The following is a 14686-nucleotide window of genomic DNA, read 5'->3' as shown; positions in this document are numbered from 1 at the left end:
TGGCTCTGGCCAGTGGCTGGTTGCTTTTGAAGCTGGCTGGAGCTGGCTCTGATCTAACATCGAGTAGCTTCAGGACTCTTCTCACAGAGGCCACCCCTGCAGCCACTCTCTACCAAAACTATGCCACGTAAACCCAGTACAAACCTGAACCTCCCCTGCCACAGCTTCTTGTCATTCCCCTGGGTGCTGTCTCTGTTCACCACAGAGAAGAGATCAGCAGTTCCTCCTCCACTCCTCCTTGTGAGGAAGCTGTAGGACGCCATGAGATCTCTCCTCAGTCTTCTCTTCTCTGTGCTGAAGAAACCAAGTGACTTCAGTTGCTCCTCATATATCTTCACCTCCAGACCTTTCATGATCTTTGTTGCCCTCCTCTGGATGATAATAGTTTTATGTCCTTCTTATATTGTGACACCCAAAACTGCTCACAGTACTTGAGTTGAGGCAACATCAGCACTGAGTAGAGTGGGGCAATCCCTTCCCTTCACTGGACAGGATTGCCCTGTCCCAGGTGCAGAATCTAGCACTTGCTCTTGTTAAACTTCGTACAGTTGCTGATTGCTCTCAGTCTGTCAAGATCTCTCTGCAAGGGCCCTCTACCCTCAAGGGAGTCAACAGCTCCTCCTAATTCGGTGTCATCTGCAAACTTCCTTAATATGCATTTCAGTCTTCCATCCAGATCATTTATAAAAACATTGAAGAGAACTGTCCCTAAAATGTAGCCCTGGGGAATCCCACTAGCAACTGGCCACCAGCCTAACGTAACCCCATTTACTATAGCCCTTTAAGTCCAATCCATCATCTAATTGTTTACCCTTCACATTTTGTACTTGTCTAGCTGTATGCTGGCATACAGCTAGCATGTATCCAGTTGAATATTTAAGAATATTCAAGAATAATTAAGAATATCAAGAATATTTATTCATTTCTTCACTCTTTGTTTAGCTTATGAAGCAGGCTAAAATTTAACAGAGGTGTGATCACACAATAAAAACACATGCAGGAGTTTTCACCGGTTCTTCTCCTCAGTACAAAACCTTGTTATCAGAAAGACAATGTAATTTTCAGATCTGAACTTTGATAACATGAAAAGGCTTTCATAGTTTCCTTAGGAACAAACTGTTAAGATCACTGTTATATATGTTATATATGCTACAGTTTCTGAAGCAAGAACTGCATGATCTTTTTATTGTTTTTTTCTCTGTGGACTGCATCATGTATAATGTCTTTATTTACAGTAACCTATTTTTCTATATGATTACTTCTTTAAAACATATGTTTCATTAATATTTTCATTAGCAGGTCCCAGATAATTTGTATCAGGAGTTCAGCTTTATTTTATGCATGGTGAAAAGATCAACATATAGATCATAAACAATGATATTATTCAATCTGAAGAAATATGGGATTTTAACTGCATTGTAGAGAAGAAGCTTAATATTTCCTGTCATCTGTTCTAAATATTTCATTCTATTGTTCTTCTGAAAGGTCAAGTCTGGAATGTCACATCTGCAAGGACACCCGTGACCTCTCTTGGCATACAAGGTCTTGCAAGAGGGAAGCAGGAAGACGGAAGAATGCCTCCATGAGTATCCAAAATAGATTATTAAGAACTTATCCCAACAGCTGAGTTCCCTAAGGCATCAGTGTTAGGTACACATATACACAGAATGTTTAGCATTTAAATATACCAAGAAATATTTCCAAATCAGTCTCCAATGACTCTTATAGTTTCTTTCCTTTGTTTTTTGTTAGTTTTTTGGATTTAACAATTTGGAGTTGGTAGCAAGGTTTTTATTTTTTGTTTTGGTTTGTTTTCTTCTGTTTCTTTAATTATTCATATCTTAACTTTTTAGAATTCCTCAGGAACAAACAAACAAACAAAAAAGATGATTTATCTGAATATTGGTAGCTCTGGGAACTTTCTATGATGAAAGAAACTGTATCTATTTTATACATATCCCATCTTTACAACCCCCTTGTTAATGAACACTAATTGCATTCTTTAACTCTGAAACTTTTTGGGAAAAAAAAAAAAAAAGACGGGGATTGTTTTAGGGAATTCTGATATTTAGCTGCTTCAATATTTTTTCTTGAGTAAGTTTCAAAACAAATACCCAACAAAATAGGAAAACTCTTCACCAGATGGAAGAAAAAAAAAAAAAAGTTAAAATCAGAGCTTGGAAGCAACAGCCTATTCTTTTTTCATAGAATCATAGAATGTTCTCAGTTGGAAGGGACCTACAAGGGACCATCAAGTCCAACTCCTGGCTCCACACAGGACCACACAAAAATCAGATCATGTGTCTGAGAGCATTGTCCCAATGCTTCTTGAACTTCAGACTTGGTGCTCTGACCACTGCCCTGGGGAGCCTGTTCCAGAGCCCAACCACCCTCTTGGTGCAGAACCTTTCCCTAACCCCCAGCCTGACCCTCCCCTGTCCCAGCCCCATGCCGTTCCCTCGGGTCCTGTCGCTGTCCCCAGAGAGCAGAGCTCAGCGCCTGCCCCTCCGCTCCCCTCGTGAGGGAGCTGCAGGCCGCCATGAGGCCTCCCCTCAGCCTGCTCTGCTCTGGGGTGAGCAAACCAAGGGACCTCAGCCGCTCCTCATATGTTTTGATGCTTACTAATGTTTGCTGTACTTTAAGTCCCTCAGCTCCACCTTTTCTCTGCAAGTCCTGTTGCTGGTCAGACTGCATCTCTTCTCACGTATCATGGCCATTCAGTTCTCTGCAATGAGATTAAAACACCATCTCTCTTCAGACTGATTAAATCTTGCAACATCTTTGAGGAAAGGGAGGTAGATATAAACATTCTATTTTTCTTGACACACATAGGAGGCACAGACTAACAAAATGGAAAATACTCAAGCGGTTGCTAAATGTTAAGTCCTATTCACATTTAAAAAAAAAATGCATTTCTGTGCTTCGCTGCTTGGAGTTCTAAGGGATTTTATTAAGATAAATGATGAAGCCACTGTGAAGAGCCAGAGAAAAACACGAGTCTTCAGACTTCTGAGGCCAAAGCGAATCACTCTACATACATTTAAAAAGATGCAAGATGACAGTGAGATAAGCTGTATTTAAAGGGCCATATATTTTCTGTTAAAGAGTGAAGGAGTTTCTCACCACCTCAGGAAAAATGTGTTCACAATCACTTAGGCTGCAAATTAAGAAGGCCAGAATGATGTTTCAGGCAAAACTAAAGATCAGTTATGAAAGACCACATGGAAATAGAATTTTAAATGTTTTTTTCCCCTTCATGCTACTGCGAATCATGGACCTAAAACTGTGTTAATTCCAGCAGTCACAAAAGACACTCAGCATCTGTTTCATAAAAGTCTTAAGTTAAAGAAAAAATGATGCTTCTGATGGCATGCCCTTCTTTGAAAAGGTGAAAGTACGAGCTAAAAGTCACCAGCATTTTGCCAGTGAGCTATGCAAGTTTCATATTGTGTGTGCTCCAACTTCCTTGCATGCTATGACTTGCTCTTGTGGGTGACAGATTCTGTTAGGGAGAAAGTATTTTGCTGCATTCTTTTTACACTGCAAACTTGCCTGGGAGAACATAATTTTAGAATATTTTTGTTGTTGTTCTTGATTTCTAAAATGACAATGTAAGTTCTGTAATTTTACCCATTCTAAGAAATTAGTACTGGAAGATAACACAAAAAAAGACTCATAGACTTTCTTGAAAGCTTAAACATATTTTGAACTTCATTAAAAATGACTGTGGCAGGACTTCGTGTTTTTCAGTCTATGAACTTCTTTATGCTTATTTTACCAATAAAACCCAAACCACTTGACCCCATGAAACTTACAGAAATTATGTTGAATAAATGTTTATTATTTCTCTTATCCTTAATTGCCTGTGCTTATTCACTGAAACACTGTTAATGTTATTCTTTGGAATAATGAGAGACATTGGACTCTTGTTACATGCCTTTATATCTTGGTAATGAAAACCTTGGTTCCTTTGTGAGATCCATGCTCCTGATGTCATTGGAATATGTAGGAGACAGTTGTTGCTGTCTACAAAAATTGAAAGTGCACATATTTCAGTAGCACTCTTTCTTGTTAAAGAAGAGAGAATTATTGTAGTGACACACCTTCATGCATATAGTACAGCTGAGATTATATGATGTGATGTAAGGCTTTGTTTCTGCCTTTATGTGTACTACAACCAGAAGCAGCTGGAGCAATAACTTTGTCACATTAAATCCTTACAGAAGCAAAGTTTGCTCTTGTTTAGCTGTCTAAAATTTCAGCTTAGAAATAAAACTTTTCCTATAAGCTACTTTTTTTTTTTCTCAGCATGATACTGATGCAATTCAAATAATATGTATCATATTTTTCTTTGAGATTACATGCTTTTAAATTTTCTTCACGCATAGATCTATGTCCAGAATGAGGCTAAAAAACTCTATGCTTTTTGATGTATATGGTCGTTCATTGCACCAACAAAATGAAACATGTAGAGTTGATTTAAATAACATTATTATAGTTTTCATTTAACTCTGGACATAACAAAGAGATCCATTATCTGTATCTCTGTCACAGAAAAATAGTCTCCCGCAGAGTATATATGTCTTGCTTGAATGTTTGCTAAGCTTCTGTTTCAAGATATTTTTCCACATAAGTGATTGTTGTGTTTGCCAAAGGGATGTAGAATAAATGAGGAAGGAGGTGGTATGTGGGTATGTGTGTAAATTGAAGTTCCTTAAACTCACAGGAAAAACAAGACCTTCCTTTAAAGCAATGGGGGTCAAACTTTTTCTTAATAAGGGTCACTATTAAAGGGAGAAGCTGCTACATGGGCAGTTCCTTTCCATTCAGGATTGCAAGGTCTACTTCTCTTCCTGTTTACTTTGATTAAACAGACCCCTGATAAATGCACCTATAGATAAATAAATATTGCAAGAGACTGTCTTATTTTTAGTGTCTTTTGCTAAAAAACAAAACAAACAACAACAAAAAACATTTGAGATCAGACAGTGAGAATCATGCACTAGCCAGCTATTCAAGAGCCCTCACCACACGGATTGCTTATAATCTTAGAAAACCTAATTTGTTTATTGACTTTTTGTAGTGCCATATGATATTTCAGCTGAAGATTTACTGCTATTTGGAATTAAGAAAGCCATAGCATGAAACTTGAAAACTGTCTTTCCAAATAATCTTAAATAAAATTCTTAATGGACACAATTGCACTAGCAAATAATTCAGTTCCCCTCATCACTATCAGATCTTGCTTCTTTATTAATTGTGTAAGTATTTGTTCAAACTTCTGTTTGAAGAGAAACAAATATGGTTGCCTTTGAAACACAACCAGTGGTTTTGGTAATAGCTTCTTTTGCAGATCGCTTCCTGTTGTGGTTTAACCCGGACACCACACACCCGTTCACTCACCCTCCCCCCTCCCTCTCTGGGATGGGGGAGAGAAACAGGAAAGTGAAGCCCGTGAGTTGAGATAAAGACAGTTTATTAAGACAGGAAAACAATAATAATAATAATTATAATATTGATAATAGTACTACTAATAATAATGTGTACGAAACAAGTGATGCACAATGCAATTGCTCACCACCCGCTGACCGATGCCCAGCCTATCCCCGAGCAGCCGGCCCCCCACCCCGGCCAGCCACCCCTATATATTGTTTAGCATGACATCAGATGGTATGGAATACCCCTTTGGCCAGTTTGGGTCAGCTGTCCTGGGTCTGTCCCCTCCCAGCTCCTGCTGCACCCCCAGCCTGCTCGCTGGCAGGACAGAGCGAGAAGCCGAAAAGTCCTTGGCCTGGTGTAAGCACTGCTCTGCAACAATTAAAACATCAGCATGTTATCAGCGCTCTTCTCATCCTAATCCAAAACATAGCACCCTACCAGCTACTAGGAGGAAAATTAACTCTATCCTAACTGAAACCAGAACACTTCCAAATATATAAAAATAAAAATTAAAATTAAAATGAAGGAATAAGACAGCAGTAGGCTTGTGGGCTCTACACAGTTCTGTGACACTTTCTGAATTTGCTCTTGACCCTCAAGTACCTGAACATACCCTGATGCCAAGGCATGCAACACATTTCAAGCTCTAAGAATGTAGCTCTGATAGGCCACAATAATGACTTCACATCACATTTTCAACAAACAACAACAAACAAAAACAATCAAATCACAGATCAACAATTGTGTCTTTCATTCAAATGACCACCACATGATACAAAAGTTTAGTCCGTATGCAGCATGTTTGCTCTAGGCTAACCCTGAAGAACCACCCTACAAAATTTAATCTGGAGAAAGGTAAATTGATGGTATAAACACATTTAGCAGCACATATTTCTAGGGATGCGTAGGTATTGGTGAAGTAGTAAGGAGAGTCCTCTTAGGATGAAAATTCAGTCTGTTGCTGTGTCAATGATAATGATGTAAAAATATTTACTAGCAAGTTTTGTAGATGACAGGCTTTGGTGCAATAATAAATGAAGACAAGGAGAGGTTATTTCTGCGCAATTGGAATAATCTGGGTGAATAGCCAAAGTGGGAACCATTCACTAAGACTGACTATAGTCTAGTGTGGTGAATCCCCCCCTCTCAGATTAGTCTCCCACTCTGAACTGTTCTCTGGAGGATACTATCATACAATCTTCCCCTACTGACTACAGGGGACCCTAGGGAAATTAGCCTTTATAGACTAAAATTAGCCTTTGGAAATAAATTCCCTTTCCCTGATCTGACAAATATCTACATATCTCTAATGTGAATAATGCATATGCTTTTAGAACTTCTTGCAAAATATTGCTTGGAAAAGAAGGACTCGTGACTTCCATAGCGCACAAAATATACCTGATTTGGAATCTGTGAGAAGCATGGCTACTCTCTGGTCTAAGACATAATGGTAAGCCCTCTAAAAAGGAAAATCAACAGGATGTATAAGAGACAAGAAAAAATGTATTACAAGAAAATGCTGATCATTGATTATCCCTTAGTACATGTACCTGGAAGAAGCCTAGATTTGCATGTATTAGTGTTGCTTCTGTTTTTCCTAACTATCAGATAAGGAAAACTTGCTGTCTAACGTTACATAGTCACAACATGTATGAACTTTGTCACTATAAAACCTCTTTGTCAGAGAACCTGTCCTCTTAATGGACAAGCCCTCGCGAAGGCTGCCGAGTCCTGGCAGCTGCCTCGAGCGCCCTCGGTGCCGGAGGAAAAAAAAAAAAATAAAATAAAATAAAAGCCCTGCCCGCCTCGATCCCCCGCTCCGCTGCAGAACGCGTCTGCCCCGGAGCCGATCGCGTGGGCGACTGTCTACAAAATGGCGGCGAGACGCCACCTCTTGTCAGCCTCCCTCGTGCGGGCTGTCGGGCCCTGGCGGCTCCCTCGTTATGCGGATATTCTATGCTTCTGTGCAAACACACAAAAATTCCTTGTGATTTAGTTGCTTATAAAAAAAAAATAATAAAAATTTCAAGTATCCTTATTTTAAGATAAAATGTCTAACTATATTGTGAATAGTAAAACTGAGACATACTTTCTTCTTAAATAGAGATGACATACAGACGAATTTATTAAGAGGGAGGAGTAGTTTGTACGTAGTTTGTATTCCACATCATAACCCAAACCTAACATACGGATGGTGCCTTTGTGATCTCCAGACGTCTGTTTCTTTAGAAACTGTCCGCTGCAGATTACACAGTCATTTCTGAAATATTCATAGAAAGAACAGAATTCATTTACTGAGCTTTCTGAACATAAGTAATAACGCAAATTTATATTATTTAAACATAATTCCCAAAATAGAAGATCATGTCTGCAGATGGATACCAATACCATTCCAGAGAAAGACTGCCTGTGAGAGCCAATAGGTATGGTTTGGCTTTATAATCATCTTGCTTAGATTCTAAATTACCTCAACAGATTTTCTTTGATGAACAGCAAGCTTTAAAGTGAAGTACAATTTAGGCATCTCAGCTTAGTATTTTGACTTTTAAAAATGTTTTTCATAGATACTTGAGTAAAACTTTCTGATATGATGTGATATATAGAGTAATAATTCGTGTCAAGAAGATGGTTGATGTTAATGAAGAAGGGGGAGATGTGGGAGTGTGGCCATGGGGGTCGACAAGCCCCATGGTTGGTGACAACATCAGACTCTTAATGATGAGGCCATCAGGAATGTAAAGAGTTTAGAGGGAACAAAGAAGGGTGATTCAGGAGACGCCGTGCCGTCTCGGGTTGCTTGTTCTCCCGCCGTGAAGGCATGGAAGTTGCTGGGGGGTTGCTGGTTGCCGGGCAAAGTTGTTCGACCAGTGAAGAGTTAGTGGAAAAGGACTGCTGTGGGGCGAATGGTATAAGGGAGCCTGTCCTCAGTATGGGATGCAACACGATATGATGAAGTTCTGCCATCAATAAAGTAGTAGCAGTTACTGATCCTAAAAGAACCCTGGTGTCCGTGTGGTCGTTACGCCACAAATAGCACCTGAACAGGTACCTGAAAAAAATGAACAGGGACCTGAAGAAAACAAACAGGGACATGAACAACAGGAACAGGGACAGGCTAACAGAACAGGGACCAGGACAGGAACAGGGACATTGATCGCCTAATGAAGATGGGTTCGGCCAAACTCTGCAAACAGCTCAAAGAAGCTCGTATAGAAAGTCGCTGGAAATAGGCGCACCGGAGCTGGAAGGAAGCTCAAGCTGAGAGAAGCAGACCCGCGCACACAACTGCCCCTCGCTGGCCGAAGGTAAGCAGTTGCGCGGTATGGGGAATCATACGTCCTTAGAAACAAAGACTGTCCTGGTAACCTTACAGTGTGTTCCCTTTATTAACAATCAGACAGTTTATGATCCTGAAACACGGGACCAAACTGAGGTCAAGGTGTGGGACTCTGCTACTAAAAACGACAAGGTTGCGGTGGGATTGCTCGGCGCCTGGCGAGCAATCTCTGAGGCCTTAAAGAGCCATGTGCGGCCACAAGCAGAAACGTATGGTTTGCAAGATAGTGAGGGAGCTGCGGGCTCGTCCACCGATCCTTCTGCTACACCATCGGCCCCCCCTAAGCCGCTACCGCCATCGCAGGCCTTTGCTGTTACGCCCCCTGGTGACCTGGGCGTTCCTTGTGATCCGGGCCCTATAGGCCCTGAAAAGGAGCCGGATCTGTTTCCCTTCGATCCGGGAGGAATAGGATACATAGACCCGAAGGCCGAGTTGCTTAACAGCTTGAAGCGAGACATATTGTTACCACGACTAGCCCTGGAATTGTGCGGTGTTTGTAATCAAGAAAATGAAGACTTGTTATATGATCTGAGAAAAATTAATGAAGTCATGGAGGATACGGGAGCACTTCAACCAGGATTACCAACTCCAACTATGCTCCCTCAGTCATGGACATTAATAGTAATAGACTTAAAGGATTGTTTGTTAAACACTTGCCAGAATTCGGAAAACTCTGCCATGTTTATGTTTCAGTTGATACCTTTTCTGATTGTACCTACGTATAGGCGTACTCGGGTTTCTTATGAATATATAAAAGCAATGTTCTATATATTTAGCAAGTTCGACAGTTATGTGTGCGTGTTGGTAGAGCATAGACTCCCCGCGCACCCAGCGCTGTTTACTTGCCTTTTATAAATATTACTAAATTCAGATTGAGTTGTATCTTCATTTATAACATATGACATCAATAACTAAGTCTTGATTGAAAGTTTCAAATGTCTAATGTTCGTCAAACATGTTAATAATTGCTTTTCCCCCTATAGATTTTCTGCCATTAAATCAAGATACATAATTTAGAGACTTTGTGTGGAAGTTGCAGATTTTATACCTGTATTGCTCTATTTGGTGTTAAATTGATCTAGTTATGCAGCCCACGATTTCACCAGCAATAAAAATGCATAGGAAAATGACAGCATCATTGCTGATGTCCACTTTAGAACTGGAGGTTTCATGCAGTTATCAACAAGGTCAGAATGGATTACAGGAAATACCTTATATGGAAGCCTTGTGGTTTTCTCCTGTATGTCTTTTTCTTCTTATAATTCTGACATAGGTAAACTGTTGTTATGCTTGATAATCAGATATACTTACAGACATCTCAGTTAAGACTTCCTTTTCTAACATGTTTTCATCCCATGTACCTAATAAAAAGCAGGACAAGGACTGTGCAGCATATGTATTGCTGGTTTGATAATGTTAGGATGGAGATAGCGAGATCAGGAGATCCAAATTACTATAGGACAAATAAATGTAATTTCAGACTCATATTTGTGATTTTTTTTTTGTTATATATTCCCATGGAGACCCTTTGCTGTCCATCTTAAAGTCTAATAATGTAAAGTTAAGTTCTTCTCATTAATAAGAACAGTTTGATGGCATTTATGAGCCCACACATTAAGACATCTTTGTTGATTTTTTTTTTCTCAGCTAGGCTTTGTGTCATTTAAAAAATGAAAAAGTGGATGTTGAAGAGGAAAAACAAAATGTGTGGATCAGAAAAGCAAAATGGCCATCCAGCATCATCTTCAGTGGATAAAACAGGTTCATTTAACTTGTGATCAGTGCAGTGTCTTAATGTACAATTAAAAAAAAAAAATCAAATCCAACACAAATCACCTCTGTACAATTGTGCATGCGATTTCATAAAACAAGCCAGAGACACAGCATGAGGTTAAACATATCTAAATATTAGTCAATTATACACATAATTAAACACAGATTTGACTTCAATTATTCTTATTTTTTAAGACATACAGTACTCAAAAGTGATAATCAAATGTAGGGAAAACAGAAAAAAAAATAAATCAAATGCAGGTTTTTTTATTTCAAGACCTTAACCTTCAAAAACAACCATTTTGGAATTTTTGATTTAGGCTGTATCATTCAGTCTTTTTGTAACCTTGTCTATTTAAGGAGACTCATGGTCATAAAATAATCTAATCTAAATGAAACATTTCAGGAACAGTCTTCAATAAATCATGATGTTTGCTCTCTATAGCCTTTCTATGCTTCAAATGTTTATATAGTCTTCTCATTTTACTATTACTTTTTAAGAGGATTCTGGGATTCTGGGAATGTCAAGGCAAAAGAAATATTTATTTGACTTTTATGAGCTGATTGACTCATCTTAAGTAATTATTATTATTATTATTAATGTTTTAAGTAAATGCAGACATAGAAAATGAACAAAATGAGTGCATTGAGAATGTAAAGTATTTTGGAGAATACTGAGCCGCTATTAACCAAACTTCACCTTGCTTTCTAGTCACATATCTTAGTGCATTTCTACTTTGCAATGTGTTTTATTTTCAGTGTTTTTGTGCTGAAATACATGGCTGTTTTAAACCTGAAACTCCTATATTGCTTCATACATAAAGAGATATCTTTTTCTTTTTTTTTTTTTTTTCCCAGGTCTGGACTTCTGCTATTCATATCTGCGCACTAATGTCATCCGAATCTCCTTTCTACTTTTCTCTATGTATTTTCTGTATATGTCCCTATGTTCATTCATGTTTTGTCTGTCTTTTCAAAATTATGAAACAATAGTATCCCTTTAAAAATATCATAAAGGCCTGATTATAACAGCATAATTAAAAATAAAGACTTCATCCCAAGTTTAAGGGGTTTGATTTTAATGGGACTACATACTTCTTAAGTTGAGTGGTGCGGTACACCATATATTGTTGGACTGAAACTGATGAAGATATGAAGAAAGTAAAGGGCTACTTCTAAATCAAGGCAATCTCTATTTGACTGTATAAGTGAACCTAGCATCTGGCCATTCTAAGTCAAAGTCCTGAAAAGGTGGCTCAAAAATTTAAATTGTGCAATTTCAAAAATTCAAAAGAGCAATGTTGTGCTATAATCTACACATGTATTAGCTTATTTTTGAAATTTATGATTTAGTGTTTATGCAGAAGTAACATTTATCTGCACCATTTAGTAAGACAAAGAGGCTTGGACTCTAAATTCCAGTATTTGGCACAGTAGCAAACAATTTCACAACATGCAAAAGGAGTATACACAGAACATTGGTACAAGCTTTCCATGCTGTATCTACTTTACTCTTTCTGCAAAAAGGTCCAGAGAATGCTGCCTCTTCCATAAAGATTGCTGACACAGCAAAAAACGTGGGGTTTTCTGTAAATATAAAACTCAGACAATTAACTCATGTACAACACACACGTCATCATATTCATTTGCCATTTTCATGGTGGCTTGTCCTTTCTACATTTTATTATTCATTTATGATAGCTATTATATGCCTTTCAGAGTCTGTCTGGCTCTCCTGAGGAATATTTATGACTATTATAGGGCTCTTATGAGAAGACCCAACGATAGTTATTGCGGAAACTCTGTGAAATGCTACATTAGTGCAGAGATATGCTGGTAGTAAAATACCTGAACTTGTTTCAAAGTATCCCTTGATGGATATTAAGACAGGATTCTTCTGGTGAGTTTCTGTATCTCCTCTAACCCCATCACCTCACAGAAAAAAGTATTTCTGATTGGAAGTTTTATATTCAGTGATTGCAGCTGGTGCCTGAAAGCAAGAGACTTTGGAAAAGCTTCCACTGAAAGAAACAAGAAAATGACGATTTTTCAAGGTATTTTCTCCAGTAGTAGCATAGCAGAAATAATGGTAGGTAAAGATAAATGTGCTAAGGTTGCACCTTCTGACACTTGGGTACACCTTTATTATCCTTAACCCTTCTACCTCCTTCTATTTTAAAGGAGGAAGGGTGATGACTTGATGTGAATCTGAATACTGCAGTACTGCACCACCTTCTCTGAGAGATACACTCTGGAAGGAAGAGAAAGAAATTGGGTGGGTGGTGGTGGGAGGGAAGTTAATAGATTTTGCTGGCATTTATCAATGACTAATTTCATCCTTGCATCCATAACCATGAAGAAAAATGCTGAATCATATTTTGCTGATCCATGGCCATTAAAATCCTTTCTATGCTTCCCCTGTTTTGGCCTCTCTATGTAAAGAACAAGTATACATTTCAATTTAGAACCAGGAGATTTTCCAGCACACAAGTGGTTGTTATAGGAGCAAGTAAGTAGTCCATGCTGCCAGGAAAGTCTGGGAAACATCTTGGGTAGAAGGTGAAAGAAGAGAATTTATCAGTCCAGAAAATTAAAGAAAAAAATAAAAAAGAAATATGAAAGCAAAGGCTTGATATGGGTACAAGATAAAGATAAAACAATTTGGTGCAAAATTTGATTTACATTATATGGAACATAAATGTCTCTGATGGGTTCATGTCCTATGAATGCAAGAAATAGATTCCATTATACCCAGAGAAGTTGTGGATGCCCCGTCCCTGGGATTGTTGAAGACCAGGCTGGATAAGGCTTTCAGCAACCTGGTCTAGTGGAATGTGTCCCTGCTCATCTCTTTGGGGGGGGGGGGGGGTGGCGATGGGAATTATATGATCTTTAAGGTCCCTTCCATTCTAACCCAAACCATTCTGTGATATGATTATCACAGCTGATATGATTATCATCTTATGTGATTATCACAGCTGCTTAATATAATTGTTCCAATTGTACAGGTTACACAGTATCCTTATTAACTTTTTGGAACACAGTGTTTCAAACAATTTTTTTCTCAGTCTCAAAAATTTGTTGCAAAAGTTGCTCAAAAAGTTGCTGAAAAAAAATTATGTATTTATATTGTCTGGGCTATATAGGCAGTTTAAAAGAAAACTTTTATAAGAAAATAGCAGTTAAAAGAAAGCCAATGTCTTGGAATGCAATGTACTGCCATTTTGGACCACTCCAGCATTTATCTTGTGTAGGAAATCTTGTGGCTATTTGAGAGAAAGTACAGAAAGAGATTTGCAGTGACTAATCTGATAACAGGGAAGCTAGTCTCCACAGGTATCTTCCTTAATTAAAGGAGAGGAGCAGATTCACAAAGAATTTGTTTCAGAACAAGGGGCTCTTAACTGAACTGACACTGAAGGTGTCTTCCTCCACTGAAGATGCCTAAGAAGATTCTTCTTCACAGGTAAAAGTCAGTCTTTTTGACTAACCTTTCAAAGGCTTATCACACTTCATTACAAGATGATCCTCTAAAATAATTCCTGGCATGGAGTGTGTATCAGTGTTTAGGGCTCTAGATTTCCATTTCTTTTTTCTTTGTGGCATATTTTCTCCTCCCTCACAGTTACAGGCCAACACTTTTATACAAATTATTAGAAAAAATGTTCTTGTCAGACCAGGATGAGTGTCACACCACAGGAATAAAATATTATCCCCACTTTTGTGTACTCTGACCATAAGCTGCCTGGAATAGGAATTGTTTTTTACTTCTGATCCTTAGGCAAAACCCAGCATACATATTTAGACAACATCAAAGAAAAAAAAAAAAAAACAAAAAAGCAAAACCAACCAACCAACCAAACAATAAAACCCAAACACAAAGTGACTTAGTAAATTAATTGAAGTCAATAATTTCAGTTTACTCTAGCTGAGGATCTGGCCCTGAGTATTTATTAAGTGTGGGATTAAGTGTAAATAAATCATATTGCACTGTTGGAGTGTATGGTAATTGGGTTATTTTGTTTTCTGAATTCCCTGGCTTTTGCTCTTCTGGTTTACTTTAATTAACAAACAGCATGAAGCTTCTCAAACCTGTCCTTGATGTTCATTCAGCAAGAGGGAGAGCAAATGCCAAAC

The 14686-nt window shown here is 38.4% G+C and overlaps 1 long non-coding RNA gene across 1 annotated transcript; it reads left to right on the top strand.

Moving 5' to 3' along the window:
• Positions 1-5778: 5778 nt before the first annotated feature.
• On the top strand, positions 5779-11950 carry LOC136788942 (uncharacterized). The gene is made up of 3 exons (XR_010827571.1): positions 5779-8744; positions 10424-10537; positions 11408-11950. It is a non-coding gene; the product is annotated as an uncharacterized lncRNA (long non-coding RNA).
• Positions 11951-14686: the final 2736 nt, after the last annotated feature.

This window comes from Anser cygnoides, chromosome 1 (assembly GCF_040182565.1).
Source record: "Anser cygnoides isolate HZ-2024a breed goose chromosome 1, Taihu_goose_T2T_genome, whole genome shotgun sequence".
NCBI lineage: Eukaryota > Metazoa > Chordata > Aves > Anseriformes > Anatidae > Anser > Anser cygnoides.
Note: the sequence above shows the minus strand (reverse complement) of the source record. Positions and strands in the feature narration are given on the sequence as shown.